We start from the raw sequence: 17,500 nt of genomic DNA, 5'->3' as shown, positions 1-17,500 counted from the left end.
AAATATAATAATTGTAATAAGAAATATATAATATATAAATATATTATTGCAATAAATAAGAGAAATAAATAAGCAAGAAAGCAAAAGCAAAACAAATAACAAATTCGAACAAGCAAATCGAAATTATTTGATATTATTATTATATTGTATATTAAATGCAATTAATAAAACACTGTGTGTATATGGACCATAATATACACGCGTTGCGATATGTATTGTTCATCTCAGTTATGCGCATACATTGGATAATGCAACAACCTAAAATGTACAATGTTGTACCTGATTAATACAGGTTAATGTTTTATATAAATTTCAATATATATCGCTAAAAAGTATTTAATACCGTAAATGCCATTAAAAAAATACTTGATATATTATTGGTTATATGAAACTAAGACATTTCGCAGCATTCGTTTTAGGTATAAAAATAAATTTATTGAAGGAATTGATATATGCCAGTAAAATGGTGTATTTTTAATTTCTTTCAATAAAAACATATATGACAAAATTAACAAACCAATATATAAAACTCTAAGCGGTGGATCACTCGGCTCATGGGTCGATGAAGAACGCAGCAAACTGTGCGTCATCGTGTGAACTGCAGGACACATGAACATCGACATTTTGAACGCATATCGCAGTCCATGCTGTTATGTACTTTAATTAATTTTATAGTGCTGCTTGGACTACATATGGTTGAGGGTTGTAAGACTATGCTAATTAAGTTGTTTATACAAATTTTATAATGAAATTTTATAAGCATATGGTATATTATTGGATAATAATAATTTAATTATTTTATTCATAATATTAACAAATATATGAAAAACATTATCTCACATTAGTAAATTAATTTGAATGTGAAAAACGAAGAGAAATATTTTCTTTTTCAATCAAATAATACTGAGAAATGTCTAGCATAAAAAATTTATCTAGAATTGTCTCTTATTAACGATTAGAAAATAGAAAGCCGTTGACTATATTATTATTCTTCGTTGATTCGTTAGACCAAACAAATGCCATACAAATATATATATATATAAATATAACGAATTTAATAAAATGTTTTATCATTATATATAAAGAATTAATTGCAAATAAAAGTTATACACAACCTCAACTCATATGGGACTACCCCCTGAATTTAAGCATATTAATTAGGGGAGGAAAAGAAACTAACCAGGATTTTCTTAGTAGCGGCGAGCGAAAAGAAATCAGTTCAGCACTAAGTCACTTTGTCTATATGGCAAATGTGAGATGCAGTGTATGGAGCGTCAATATTCTAGTATGAGAAATTAACGATTTAAGTCCTTCTTAAATGAGGCCATTTACCCATAGAGGGTGCCAGGCCCGTATAACGTTAATGATTACTAGATGATGTTTCCAAAGAGTCGTGTTGCTTGATAGTGCAGCACTAAGTGGGTGGTAAACTCCATCTAAAACTAAATATAACCATGAGACCGATAGTAAACAAGTACCGTGAGGGAAAGTTGAAAAGAACTCTGAATAGAGAGTTAAACAGTACGTGAAACTGCTTAGAGGTTAAGCCCGATGAACCTGAATATCCGTTATGGAAAATTCATCATTAAAATTGTAATATTTAAACAATATTATGATAATAGTGTGCATTTTTTCCATATAAGGACATTGTAATCTATTAGCATACAAAATTTATCATAAAATATAACTTATAGTTTATTCAAATTAATTTGCTTGCATTTTAACACAGAATAAATGTTATTAATTTGATAAAGTGCTGATAGATTTATATGAATACAGTGCGTTAATTTTTCGGAATTATATAATGGCATAATTATCATTGATTTTTGTGTTTATTATATGCACTTGTATGATTAACAATGCGAAAGATTCAGGATACCTTCGGGACCCGTCTTGAAACACGGACCAAGGAGTCTAACATATGTGCAAGTTATTGGGATATAAACCTAATAGCGTAATTAACTTGACTAATAATGGGATTAGTTTTTTAACTATTTATAGCTAATTAACACAATCCCGGGGCGTTCTATATAGTTATGTATAATGATATTTATATTATTTATGCCTCTAACTGGAACGTACCTTGAGCATATATGCTGTGACCCGAAAGATGGTGAACTATACTTGATCAGGTTGAAGTCAGGGGAAACCCTGATGGAAGACCGAAACAGTTCTGACGTGCAAATCGATTGTCAGAATTGAGTATAGGGGCGAAAGACCAATCGAACCATCTAGTAGCTGGTTCCTTCCGAAGTTTCCCTCAGGATAGCTGGTGCATTTTAATGTTATATAAAATAATCTTATCTGGTAAAGCGAATGATTAGAGGCCTTAGGGTCGAAACGATCTTAACCTATTCTCAAACTTTAAATGGGTAAGAACCTTAACTTTCTTGATATGAAGTTCAAGGTTATGATATAATGTGCCCAGTGGGCCACTTTTGGTAAGCAGAACTGGCGCTGTGGGATGAACCAAACGTAATGTTACGGTGCCCAAATTAACAACTCATGCAGATACCATGAAAGGCGTTGGTTGCTTAAAACAGCAGGACGGTGATCATGGAAGTCGAAATCCGCTAAGGAGTGTGTAACAACTCACCTGCCGAAGCAACTAGCCCTTAAAATGGATGGCGCTTAAGTTGTATACCTATACATTACCGCTAAAGTAGATGATTTATATTACTTGTGATATAAATTTTGAAACTTTAGTGAGTAGGAAGGTACAATGGTATGCGTAGAAGTGTTTGGCGCAAGCCTGCATGGAGCTGCCATTGGTACAGATCTTGGTGGTAGTAGCAAATAATCGAATGAGACCTTGGAGGACTGAAGTGGAGAAGGGTTTCGTGTGAACAGTGGTTGATCACGAGTTAGTCGGTCCTAAGTTCAAGGCGAAAGCCGAAAATTTTCAAGTAAAACACAAATGCCATACAAATATATTATATTATATAAATCAAGCTAATTAATATACTTGAATAATTTTGAACGAAAGGGAATACGGTTCCAATTCCGTAACCTGTTGAGTATCCGTTTGTTATTAAATATGGGCCTCGTGCTCATCCTGGCAACAGGAACGACCATAAAGAAGCCGTCGAGAGATATCGGAAGAGTTTTCTTTTCTGTTTTATAGCCGTACTACCATGGAAGTCTTTCGCAGAGAGATATGGTAGATGGGCTAGAAGAGCATGACATATACTGTTGTGTCGATATTTTCTCCTCGGACCTTGAAAATTTATGGTGGGGACACGCAAACTTCTCAACAGGCCGTACCAATATCCGCAGCTGGTCTCCAAGGTGAAGAGTCTCTAGTCGATAGAATAATGTAGGTAAGGGAAGTCGGCAAATTAGATCCGTAACTTCGGGATAAGGATTGGCTCTGAAGATTGAGATAGTCGGGCTTGATTGGGAAACAATAACATGGTTTATGTGCTCGTTCTGGGTAAATAGAGTGTCTGGCATTTATGTTGGTCACTTGTTCCCCGGATAGTTTAGTTACGTAGCCAATTGTGGAACTTTCTTGCTAAAATTTTTAAGAATACTAATTGGGTTAAACCAATTAGTTCTTATTAATTATAACGATTATCAATTAACAATCAATTCAGAACTGGCACGGACTTGGGGAATCCGACTGTCTAATTAAAACAAAGCATTGTGATGGCCCTAGCGGGTGTTGACACAATGTGATTTCTGCCCAGTGCTCTGAATGTCAAAGTGAAGAAATTCAAGTAAGCGCGGGTCAACGGCGGGAGTAACTATGACTCTCTTAAGGTAGCCAAATGCCTCGTCATCTAATTAGTGACGCGCATGAATGGATTAACGAGATTCCTACTGTCCCTATCTACTACACACACATCTGTCAACTGGCAGTGTAAGGAGAGATTCAAGTATCGTACCTGATTATTTTGCTCTGTTCGAAAATTCGTTTTTTCGCGTTTCCTCAAAAGTTAAATTGGCGGAAGTGGTGTCAGAGTCCGTGGTTTGGCTACGCGGTCGAGGAGTGTTGGTCGCGTGATCATACATACGTCGGAGGCGGCGGAATACGCGTTTTCCTTTTGTGAACAATTGAAAGCATTTTTGGTAATTTATTTTGTTTGAAAAATTTGAATCGAGCTGAAAAGGCTACTTGGCCTTAACAAAAACTGGGTGAGTGTATTTTTGAGTCCTAGTTTTAACACCACCAAAGAGATGTCGGAGGGGGTTGACTCGATGAGCGAGGGCGAGATGCGCGCCAATGGGAAGCGCAGCCAAGCTAAGGAGCGAGAGAACCCGAAAGCTAAGTTGATTGCGCTCGACGCGGAATCGTGGGCCAATATTGTTGACACGGACAAGGACTGGGACGTGCCAGAAGAGGATCGCCCCTCATCATCTGCATCGTCCGCGAAGGGGGCTAAGGCGAAAAATGTTGCACCCGGAGAAAAGAAGCGCTCAAAAGGACGTTCTAGGGCGTCATCGAAGGAGGCATCGCGCGCTAAAGAGGTGCAGACTATCAAGACCGCCGCTGACACTGCCGCTGCCGCAGCCGCTGCCCCCGCCGCTGACGCTGCCGCTGCCCCCGCCGCTGACGCTGCCGCTGCTGCTGCCGCAGCCACTGCCGCTGCCGTCGCCCCTGCAGCTGGCGCTGCCGGTGCCGCTGCCGCTGCTGCCGATAAGGAAGGGACCTTCGTGGCACCTGCCAGACTGAAAAGATCCTTCTTGGACAGAGAGTGGGGGGGAAACGGTGCCGTTGCTGCCGAGATGGGCGACATCCGTGCGGATATTATGAGGATGTCCCGCGTAGCAAGCCCTACCGTGGGCATCAAGACGCAATTATTGGCAAACCGCTACGAGGAACTCGTCGGAGCCCTGATGATCCGGATTGGAGTTCTTGAGGATCGCCTGAAGTGGCAGACACCGGTCGCCTCGGCCGCCTCATATGCAGCCACCGCTACTAGAGGCGCACACCCAGTCGCCTCACCTGCTGCCCCTGTTGCCCCCCTTGCCCCCGTAGCCGCACCGCGAAAGATCCGGGAGACATGGTCGGCGGTCGTCGCGTGCGACGACCCGGCCTTGTCAGGGAAGCAGATCGCGGAGAAGATCCGCAAGGAGGTAGCGCCCGCTCTGGGCGTAAGAGTGCACGAGGTGCGTGAGCTGAAGCGGGGCGGCGCGATCATTCGCACGCCTTCGCAGGCGGAGATGACGAAAGTCGTTGCCTCCGCAAAGTTCGCCGAGGTGGGCCTAAAGGTGTCGAAGAACACCGCTGCAAAGCCACGTGTGACGGTCCAGGATGTGGACACCTCCGTGGGACCCGACGAGTTTATGATGGAGCTCAGGGAGAAGAATTTCGAGGAGATGAGCCTGAAGGAGTTCCAGAAGGCGGTGGTCCTGGCGACTAAGCCCTGGTCAGCTGCTGACGGCGCCACAATTAATGTGACGTTGGAGGTCGATGACCAGGCGCTGGCCGTTCTCGAAGGCGGGAGGGTGTACGTCAAGTGGTTTTCTTACCGCTGTCGCTCTCAGGTGCGCACCTACGCCTGCCACCGATGCCTCGGATTTGACCACAAGGTCAGCGAGTGCAGATACCCCCGAGAGAAACAGGTCTGCCGCCAGTGCGGACAGAACGACCACGTCGCGGCGAAGTGCAGAAATGCGGTGGACTGCCGCAACTGCCGTCACAAGGGTATGCCCTCGGGGCATTATATGCTTTCGGGTGGCTGCCCGATATACGGCGCGCTGCTAGCCAGGGTGCAAGCTAAACATTAATAATGTTTAGCTTCATCCAAGCGAATTGTGGTCGAGGCCGTTGCGCTGTCATCGAGCTTGCCAAGCAGATGAGAGATGCTGGCCACCTGTTCGCACTAGTCCAGGAGCCCTATGTGGACGCGGGCAAGCGACTAACTGGACTGCCTGGAGGAATGAGGATCTTCGCCGATAGGAGGAAAAAAGCTGCCATCATCGTTGACGACCCATCTGCCATCTGCATGCCCATCGATGCTTTGACGACGGACTACGGAGTGTGCGTGAGTGTCACGGGAAGATATGGCACCATCTTTCTGGCCTCCGTATACTGCCAGCATCTAGCTGCTCTGGAGCCCTATACTGACTACCTGGATACGGTTCTGCTATTAGCTAGTAGAACACCGACAATCCTCGGACTTGACGCCAACGCAGTTTCCCCTATGTGGTTCAGCAAATCCCCAGACAACTCTGGAGACCGCCTGAGTCGCGAACGGGGACAGCTCATGAACGAGTGGATTATTGCAAGCGGTGCCAGTGTGCTGAATACGGCCAGCCAGGTGTTCACGTTCGATAATCACCGCTCCAGAAGTGATATCGACGTGACCTTCGTCAACGAAGCAGCGCGAGTATGGGCAACATACGATTGGAGAGTTGACTTCTGGGAGCTGAGTGACCACAACATCATTACTGTTGAGGTTACTCCAGATCCGAGCAGTACCGTTGAGAGCCTAGCTCCGGTACCGCAATGGAAGCTCTCCAATGCAAGTTGGCGAAGATTCAGTGTAGAGTTAAGGAGTGCAGCACAAAGCCTTGAGGAACTGGAGGAATCGCCGTTGGACGACCATGTGTCTGCCCTTCGCTCCATCGTACATGAAGTGTGCGACAGGGTGATAGGGCGCAGGATACCTGCAGCAAGGGGAAACGTAATATGGTGGAATCCTGAGCTGAGTACCAAGCGCCAAGAGGTCCGGAGACTGAGGCGTAGGCTGCAGGCAGCTCGCCGGAGTGGCACCGACGATGCTGAGCAACTTGCCGCTGGACTGAGATTTGCCTCAGGCCAGTACAAGAAGCTTATCTTGACGACAAAGGAGCAAAACTGGCGGGACTTCGTGGGACGGCACAATGATGATCCATGGGGGCACGTATACCGAATATGCCGAGGCCGGAAGAAGACAACCGATCTCGGATGTCTCCGGTCGAACGGCGCGCTTTCCGTAACGTGGCACGACTGCGCAAATATGCTCCTCCGCAACTTCTTCCCTGTTGCGGAGTCGACAGCACGAGATGACTTACCCCCTGGTGCCCCACCGATCCTCGAAGCCTTCGAGGTGGCTACCAGCGTCGCAAAGCTGAGAAGCCGGCGATCGCCGGGTATGGATGGCATCACGGGCGGTATTGTCAAGGAGGTATGGCGTGCCATCCCCCAGCACCTGACGAAGCTGTACTCTCGGTGCCTCTCGGAAGGATACTTTCCGGCCGAGTGGAAGCACCCGAGAGTGATACCGCTGTTAAAGGGGCCAGACAAGGACAGGAGCGATCCTGCCTCTTATCGTGGCATATGCCTTTTGCCAGTGTTCGGGAAGGCGCTGGAAGGAATCATGGTGAATCGACTGAAGGATGTGCTACCGGATGGCTGCAGATGGCAATTCGGATTCAGGCCTGGACGCTGTGTGGAGGATGCGTGGATGCACGCCAAAAACACCGTCGCCAACAGCCGCGAGAGGAGAGTCCTTGGAATCTTTGTCGACTTCAAGGGAGCTTTCGACAACGTGGAGTGGAGTGCGGTGCTGGATCGGCTTGTCGAAATAGGCTGTCGAGAAATCGACTTGTGGAAAAGCTATTTCTCCGGCCGGAGCGCAAGCATCATCAGCAGGTATGAAGCGGCCACAGTTGCGGTTACACGTGGCTGCCCGCAAGGGTCTGTCAGTGGTCCATTTATTTGGAACCTACTGATGGATGTGCTGCTTCATCGCTTGGAGCCACATTGTGCTCTGAGCGCGTTTGCAGATGATCTTCTGCTTTTCGTCGATGGGAATTCCCGTGCCGATCTGGAGCGGAAGGGCGAGCAGTTAATGGACATCGTGGGAGCCTGGGGAGCTGAGGTTGGAGTGAGTGTGTCAACCAGCAAGACGGCAATAATGTTGCTGAAAGGACAGCTTTCACGCACGAGGAGACCGACGGTACGGTTTGCTGGAGCAAGCCTGCCTTACGTCACCAAATACCGGTACCTTGGCATCTTAGTTGGCGAGCGGTTGAGCTTTCTCCCGCATATCTCTGCTCTCAGAGATCGGCTGGCTGGAGTTGCCGGAGGACTAGCGCGGGTGCTTCGAGTCGATTGGGGGCTCAGCTCCCGTGCTAAGAGGACGATTTACAGCGGACTCATGGTTCCCTGTGCACTCTTTGGTGCCTCGGTCTGGTACAAGGCGGTGAGTAGGGGCAGGTCCCTTAAACTCCTCACCTCGTGCCAGAGGTCCATCCTTTTAGGATGCCTACCGGTATGCCGCACAGTGTCCACGGTGGCACTGCAGGTGCTTGCTGGTGCTCCTCCAATGGATCTGGATGCTCACAGGATCGCCGTGAAGTTCAAGCTGAGGAAGGATGTCCCCCTGGATGAGAGCGACTGGCTCCACGGACAGGACCTGTCCGTGTTGGACTGGAAAGCTAAGATGGCGCTGCTAGACGAACGTCTGCTAAATGAGTGGCAAATCAGATGGGATCGCGCGGAACACGGCTCCGTGACTCGCGAGTTTTTCCCAGAGGCAGCGTTCATCTACAACAGGAAAGACTTTGTCTTTACCCTCAAAGCCGGATTCTTGCTGACAGGACACGGGTCGATGAACGCATTTCTGCAAGGCAGGACCCTCAGCACCACGACCGCATGCTCGTGTGGCGTGGCAAGAGAGGACTGGCGCCACATACTGTGTGAATGCCGCCTGTATAACGATCTGCGGGACCTGGATGCCCTCGGAGTCGTTCAAGACCATGGAAGATGGATCGTCGCGGGAGTAGTCGAGACCCCAGAACGGATGCGTCTCCTAGGAGTTTTTGCCGATGCTGCCTTCTCGAGGCGAAGGATGGATGCGATGAGGGATGAACCACAGGCGCCGGGACGTTAGTCCCTCCCCTCTTTTGCCGTGTGGTAGCGGCGAAGAATACTGCCACAGCCTGCCATAGCTTGTCGTAGGAGGCGACTAATATGGCAATGGTTGCCCCATCCGAGCTTGTCGGAGCTGAAGGGGTGAGGCTCACCGAGCCTGTAATTTCGGTACCACGGGTTGAGCAGCTCCAAGACTGCTCATTGAGGTTGGCCCCCTTGTGGGAGTATCGTGGTGGCTGTGGTTGACACCTATATCGCGGGTAGAGTCCTCGGGCTCGACGTGGATGTTGCGTAATACAACTCGGGTGCTGTGACCCATAGAACGGTAGAGATTTTAGATAGATCTCGCCCCTACGCAAGGGGGAGTGCTTGCCCGACAAGTAAGTACTCGAATTGCTACTGGGGTGGTTGCTATGTACATAGCTATAGCTGCTAGTCCAGGGCGTTGGTTTGGCGCTGAACCTAGACCCGTGCATTATATACTCACTTGTGGGTATATTAGAATGCCGTGGTTGTAATCCCTTCATTGTGGAACACGCCACGTAAAATAAGTTCGGAGGGATCCGAGACACACCTGTCCCTATCTACTATCTAGCGAAACCACAGCCAAGGGAACGGGCTTGGAATAATTAGCGGGGAAAGAAGACCCTTTTGAGCTTGACTCTAATCTGGCAGTGTAAGGAGACATAAGAGGTGTAGAATAAGTGGGAGATATTAGACTTCGGTTTGGTATCGCCAATGAAATACCACTACTCTTATTGTTTCCTTACTTACTTGATTAAATGGAACGTGTATCATTTCCTAGCCATTATACGGATATATTTATTATATCTTATGGTATTGGGTTTTGATGCAAGCTTCTTGATCAAAGTATCACGAGTTTGTTATATAATCGCAAACAAATTCTTTAATAAAACGGTGCATTTATGTATTTTTGATTTGAAAATTTGGTATAACTCCAATTACTCAGGTATGATCCAATTCAAGGACATTGCCAGGTAGGGAGTTTGACTGGGGCGGTACATCTCTCAAATAATAACGGAGGTGTCCCAAGGCCAGCTCAGTGCGGACAGAAACCACACATAGAGCAAAAGGGCAAATGCTGACTTGATCTCGGTGTTCAGTACACACAGGGACAGCAAAAGCTCGGCCTATCGATCCTTTTGGTTTAAAGAGTTTTTAACAAGAGGTGTCAGAAAAGTTACCATAGGGATAACTGGCTTGTGGCGGCCAAGCGTTCATAGCGACGTCGCTTTTTGATCCTTCGATGTCGGCTCTTCCTATCATTGTGAAGCAAAATTCACCAAGCGTTGGATTGTTCACCCATGCAAGGGAACGTGAGCTGGGTTTAGACCGTCGTGAGACAGGTTAGTTTTACCCTACTAATGACAAAACGTTGTTGCGACAGCATTCCTGCGTAGTACGAGAGGAACCGCAGGTACGGACCAATGGCACAATACTTGTTCGAGCGAACAGTGGTATGACGCTACGTCCGTTGGATTATGCCTGAACGCCTCTAAGGTCGTATCCGTGCTGGACTGCAATGATAAATAAGGGGCAATTTGCATTGTATGGCTTCTAAACCATTTAAAGTTTATAATTTACTTTATAAACGACAATGGATGTGATGCCAATGTAATTTGTAACATAGTAAATTGGGAGGATCTTTGATCACCTGATGCCGCGCTAGTTACATATAAAAGCATTATTTAATACAATGACAAAGCCTAGAATCAATTGTAAACGACTTTTGTAACAGGCAAGGTGTTGTAAGTGGTTGAGCAGCTGCCATACTGCGATCCACTGAAGCTTATCCTTTGCTTGATGATTCGATAATAAAGATGTTGCAAGCGGCATAATAATTTATGCTTGCTTGCAACGGCGCGCCACTTTGTGGTTAGCAAAAGGTCTAGTAATATAAGAGACCTATAAAAAAATCAATATATTATTATAAATAAATATTGAACAAACAAAATGCATCGTCATCTTTATTAGTGACGCGATGATAAAGTGGCAAACATATTCCATGTATAAATATTCCTATGGTATTTTGATAATGCAAGTAAAGAGGACATATATAAAAGTAAGTATATGTTCCTCCAATGGTAGCAGCGGTTGGTTGGTTGGTGTCTGCTCCTCTTATTGTTCAAAACTTATGTTATGGTAGCAAGTCTGTATCGTCATATTATTAGTGACGCGAAAAATTAGTGGCAAACAATATTCGATGTATAAATATTCCTATGGTATTAATATTCAAATGAAGAGACCATTTAAATAAAGAGGACATATATAAAAGTAAGTATATGTTCCTCCAATGGTAGCAGCGGTTGGTTGGTTGGTGTCTGCTCCTCTTATTGTTCAAAACTTATGTTATGGTAGCAAGTCTGTATCGTCATATTATAAGTGACGCGAAAAATTAATGGCAAACATATTCGATGTATATAAATATTCCTATGGTATTCAAATTCAAGTAAAGAGACCATTAAAGTACAGAGAGAGGCCATATAATAAGTAAGTATATGTTCCTCCAATGGTAGCAGTGGTTGGTTGGTTGGTTGGTTGGCGGCTGCTCCTCTTATTGTTCAAAACTTATGTTATGGTAGCAAGTCTGTATCGTCATATTATAAGTGACGCGAAAAATTAGTGGCAAACATATTCGATGTATAAATATTCCTATGGTATTGAAATTCAAATAAAGAGACCATTAAAATAAAGAGGACATATATAAAAGTAAGTAATGGTAGCGGCGGTTGGTTGGTTGGCGGCTGCTCTTATTGTTCAAAACTTATGTTATCAATATGAGTTTGGCAATACAATAAAGAAGACCAATCTAATCCATATAAGACTAAATGGATTATATGGATATGCTTAGGAAACCCATATATTAATAAAAAAAAATTTATGTATAGAAAATTATACATATATGTATTTATATAAATGAATCGTATGGATATGGCTTATAGTAGATATAATACCTTTAAGGCATATTAATGTATAATATAGTAAATATATATACGTTGAAATATAAATGCATTTTTATATATATGGCAGCATATAAGTGTCATATGAAAAATAATAGAGTTTACCCATATATCACTGAAATGAGATATATAAACCTAGTGAGGGGCGGCACTAGTGAATGAATCGTATAGATATGGCTTACAGGTATAATACCTATATGTCATAATATGGTTTAATATTATAAATATACATTGAAATATGAATGAATTGTATAGATATGGCTTTTAAATGCCATATGCATAAGAATAAATAGAATGATTAACACTTATATCACTGAAATAAGATATAAAAACCTAGTGAAGGGTGGCACTAGTACTGTAAACATGATTTTGGCAGAGCTCGGGGTAAAAAACTACTATAGGGAGGTGGTCGTTGGCGGGCCCCTCCTCGTATTGGTCAAAACCTATGTTATACATATGAGGTTGTCAATACTATAAAGAACGCCAAGCATATCCATATAAATGTATGGATATGCATACAAATCCATACAAAAGTGAAAAAAAAATAATGTATTGAAAAATATACATATATTTATATAAGTGAATCGTATGGATATGTCTTATAGGTATAATACCTATAAGGCATAACAATGTATAATCTAGCAAATATACATCGAAATATGCAGGAATTGTATAGATATGGCATATAAATGCCATATACATAAGAATAAATTGTATATCAATGCAATAAGATATATAAACCTAGTGAGGGGCGGCACTAGTAAATGAATCGTATGGATATGGCTTATAGGTATAATACCTATAAGGCATAATAATGTATAATATAATAAATATACATTAAAACATGATTGAATTATATAGATATGGCATATAAATGCCATATACTTAAGAATAAATGGTAAAATTTACCCGTATATCACTTAAACACGATATATAAACCTAGTGAGGGTGACGCTAGTACTGTAAACATGCTTTTGGAAGATAATGGGTCCAAAAACTACTATAGGGAGGTGGTCGTTGGCGGGCCCCTCCTCGTATTGGTCAAAACCTATGTTATGCATATAAGTTTGTCAATACTATTAAGACCGCCAAGCATATCCATATAAATGTATGGATATGCATAAAAATCCATACAAAAGTGAAAAAAAATAATGTATTGAAAAATATACATATATTTATATAAGTGAATCGTATGGATATGGCTTATAGGTATAATACCTATAAGGCATAACAATGTATAATCTAGCAAGTATACATCGAAATATGAAGGAATTGTATAGATATGGCATATAAATGCCATATACATAAGAATAAATTGTATATCAATGCAATAAGATATATAAACCTAGTGAGGGGCGGCACTAGTAAATGAATCGTATGGATATGGCTTATAGGTATAATACCTATAAGGCATAATAATGTATAATATAATAAATATACATTAAAACATGATTGAATTATATAGATATGGCATATAAATGCCATATACTTAAGAATAAATGGTAAAATTTACCCGTATATCACTGAAACACGATATATAAACCTAGTGAGGGTGACACTAGTACTGTAAACATGCTTTTAGAAGATCATGGGTCCAAAAACTACTATAGGGAGGTGGTCGTTGGCGGGCCCCTCCTCGTATTGGTCAAAACCTATGTTATGCATATAAGTTTGTCAATACTATTAAGACCGCCAAGCATATCCATATAAATGTATGGATATGCATAAAAATCCATACAAAAGTGAAAAAAAATAATGTATTGAAAAATATACATATATTTATATAAGTGAATCGTATGGATATGGCTTATAGGTATAATACCTATAAGGCATAACAATGTATAATCTAGCAAGTATACATCGAAATATGAAGGAATTGTATAGATATGGCATATAAATGCCATATAAATAAGAATAAATTGTATATCAATGCAATAAGATATATAAACCTAGTGAGGGGCGGCACTAGTAAATGAATCGTATGGATATGGCTTATAGGTATAATACCTATAAGGCATAATAATGTATAATATAATAAATATACATTAAAATATGATTGAATTATATAGATATGGCATATAAATGCCATATACTTAAGAATAAATGGTAAAATTTACCCGTATATCACTTAAACACGATATATAAACCTAGTGAGGGTGACGCTAGTACTGTAAACATGCTTTTGGAAGATAATGGGTCCAAAAACTACTATAGGGAGGTGGTCGTTGGCGGGCCCCTCCTCGTATTGGTCAAAACCTATGTTATGCATATAAGTTTGTCAATACTATTAAGACCGCCAAGCATATCCATATAAATGTATGGATATGCATAAAAATCCATACAAAAGTGAAAAAAATAATGTATTGAAAAATATACATATATTTATATAAGTGAATCGTATGGATATGGCTTATAGGTATAATACCTATAAGGCATAACAATGTATAATCTAGCAAGTATACATCGAAATATGAAGGAATTGTATAGATATGGCATATAAATGCCATATACATAAGAATAAATTGTATATCAATGCAATAAGATATATAAACCTAGTGAGGGGCGGCACTAGTAAATGAATCGTATGGATATGGCTTATAGGTATAATACCTATAAGGCATAATAATGTATAATATAATAAATATACATTAAAACATGATTGAATTATATAGATATGGCATATAAATGCCATATACTTAAGAATAAATGGTAAAATTTACCCGTATATCACTGAAACACGATATATAAACCTAGTGAGGGTGACACTAGTACTGTAAACATGCTTTTAGAAGATCATGGGTCCAAAAACTACTATAGGGAGGTGGTCGTTGGCGGGCCCCTCCTCGTATTGGTCAAAACCTATGTTATGCATATAAGTTTGTCAATACTATTAAGACCGCCAAGCATATCCATATAAATGTATGGATATGCATAAAAATCCATACAAAAGTGAAAAAAAATAATGTATTGAAAAATATACATATATTTATATAAGTGAATCGTATGGATATGGCTTATAGGTATAATACCTATAAGGCATAACAATGTATAATCTAGCAAGTATACATCGAAATATGAAGGAATTGTATAGATATGCCATATAAATGCCATATAAATAAGAATAAATTGTATATCAATGCAATAAGATATATAAACCTAGTGAGGGGCGGCACTAGTAAATGAATCGTATGGATATGGCTTATAGGTATAATACCTATAAGGCATAATAATGTATAATATAATAAATATACATTAAAACATGATTGAATTATATAGATATGGCATATAAATGCCATATACTTAAGAATAAATGGTAAAATTTACCCGTATATCACTTAAACACGATATATAAACCTAGTGAGGGTGACGCTAGTACTGTAAACATGCTTTTGGAAGATAATGGGTCCAAAAACTACTATAGGGAGGTGGTCGTTGGCGGGCCCCTCCTCGTATTGGTCAAAACCTATGTTATGCATATAAGTTTGTCAATACTATTAAGACCGCCAAGCATATCCATATAAATGTATGGATATGCATAAAAATCCATACAAAAGTGAAAAAAAATAATGTATTGAAAAATATACATATATTTATATAAGTGAATCGTATGGATATGGCTTATAGGTATAATACCTATAAGGCATAACAATGTATAATCTAGCAAGTATACATCGAAATATGAAGGAATTGTATAGATATGGCATATAAATGCCATATACATAAGAATAAATTGTATATCAATGCAATAAGATATATAAACCTAGTGAGGGGCGGCACTAGTAAATGAATCGTATGGATATGGCTTATAGGTATAATACCTATAAGGCATAATAATGTATAATATAATAAATATACATTAAAACATGATTGAATTATATAGATATGGCATATAAATGCCATATACTTAAGAATAAATGGTAAAATTTACCCGTATATCACTGAAACACGATATATAAACCTAGTGAGGGTGACACTAGTACTGTAAACATGCTTTTAGAAGATCATGGGTCCAAAAACTACTATAGGGAGGTGGTCGTTGGCGGGCCCCTCCTCGTATTGGTCAAAACCTATGTTATGCATATAAGTTTGTCAATACTATTAAGACCGCCAAGCATATCCATATAAATGTATGGATATGCATAAAAATCCATACAAAAGTGAAAAAAAATAATGTATTGAAAAATATACATATATTTATATAAGTGAATCGTATGGATATGGCTTATAGGTATAATACCTATAAGGCATAACAATGTATAATCTAGCAAGTATACATCGAAATATGAAGGAATTGTATAGATATGCCATATAAATGCCATATAAATAAGAATAAATTGTATATCAATGCAATAAGATATATAAACCTAGTGAGGGGCGGCACTAGTAAATGAATCGTATGGATATGGCTTATAGGTATAATACCTATAAGGCATAATAATGTATAATATAATAAATATACATTAAAATATGATTGAATTATATAGATATGGCATATAAATGCCATATACTTAAGAATAAATGGTAAAATTTACCCGTATATCACTGAAACACGATATATAAACCTAGTGAGGGTGACACTAGTACTGTAAACATGCTTTTAGAAGATCATGGGTCCAAAAACTACTATAGGGAGGTGGTCGTTGGCGGGCCCCTCCTCGTATTGGTCAAAACTTATGTTATGCGTATGCATATGATTTTGTCAATACTATAAAGAAAACTTGTTTTGTACATACAAAACTAAATGAATTATATGGATATTGAAAAATAAATGGGTGGTTGGCAAAGAGAATTGAAAATACCCGAATTGAAGATATTGGGTTCAAAAACTACTATAGGGTGGTGTAGCAAATAAAGTTAAGACCATATATCCATATAATGGATATACACATGTATTCTCTTATTATAAGAAAGAATACCATATGGTTGGTTGGTAAAGATAATTGAAAATACCCGAATTGAAGATTACGGGTTCAAAAACTATTATATGGTGATGTAGCAAATAAAATGAAGATGATATATCCATATAATGGAAATATATGTGTATTCACTTATTATAAGAGAGAGTTTCAAATGGTTTGGTGGCAAAGACAATTGAAAATACCCGAATTAAAGATAATGGGTCCAAAAACTACTATAGGATGGTCAATGGGCCGGCCATCTCCTATTGACAATAGTCGGTAGATAAGATATTATCCGTCAAATTTGTTTCTGTGTTCATTTATGAATATGGGACTTGGCTCCGCGGTTAATATTTTAAGCCCAAGATAATAAAGTCGAAACAAAGGCCAAGTGTTTCTATTATACATAGAATAACAAATTGTTTCCCAATTTTATCGTTAATTAATCCTATTTAAAACAAAAAGAGGCAGGATTGCTAGATATACATTGTAAATGTATATTTGACCTTTCTGCCTCTATCTTAACTATTTAATATTAGTTTACACAAAAAAAGGCGTAAAAGCGAATTATAAATATATTTTATTATTAAAGTACATATCATATATGCGCTCGGTTTTATATTATATATTACCAAAGAGTCTATATGAATATATACAGATAAATTTTAAATTTATCATCAAAATACAAATGATTTAACTCAATATTATATATTGGTTAAACAAAAATTGTACATGTGTGGATACAATAATGACGTATGTCGAACAAAAATGATATTTTAGAATGAAATATGCATATATAAAGAAAATATTATTAC

At 40.2% G+C, this 17,500-nt stretch overlaps 1 non-coding gene and 1 pseudogene across 1 annotated transcript; both read left to right on the top strand.

Annotated features, from left to right (window-relative positions):
• The first annotated feature begins 527 nt into the window (after positions 1-527).
• LOC118878754 (5.8S ribosomal RNA) lies at positions 528-706 on the top strand. Its single transcript, XR_005015282.1, has one exon. It is a non-coding gene; the product is annotated as a 5.8S ribosomal RNA (ribosomal RNA).
• Positions 707-1,111: 405 nt separating this feature from the next.
• Positions 1,112-3,864, top strand: LOC118878917 (large subunit ribosomal RNA; annotated as a pseudogene).
• Positions 3,865-17,500: the final 13,636 nt, after the last annotated feature.

The sequence above is a fragment of the Drosophila suzukii genome, unplaced genomic scaffold (assembly GCF_043229965.1).
Source record: "Drosophila suzukii unplaced genomic scaffold, CBGP_Dsuzu_IsoJpt1.0 scf_32, whole genome shotgun sequence".
Classification (NCBI taxonomy): Eukaryota; Metazoa; Arthropoda; class Insecta; order Diptera; family Drosophilidae; genus Drosophila; species Drosophila suzukii.
This window is presented reverse-complemented; position numbering and strand designations above follow the sequence as displayed.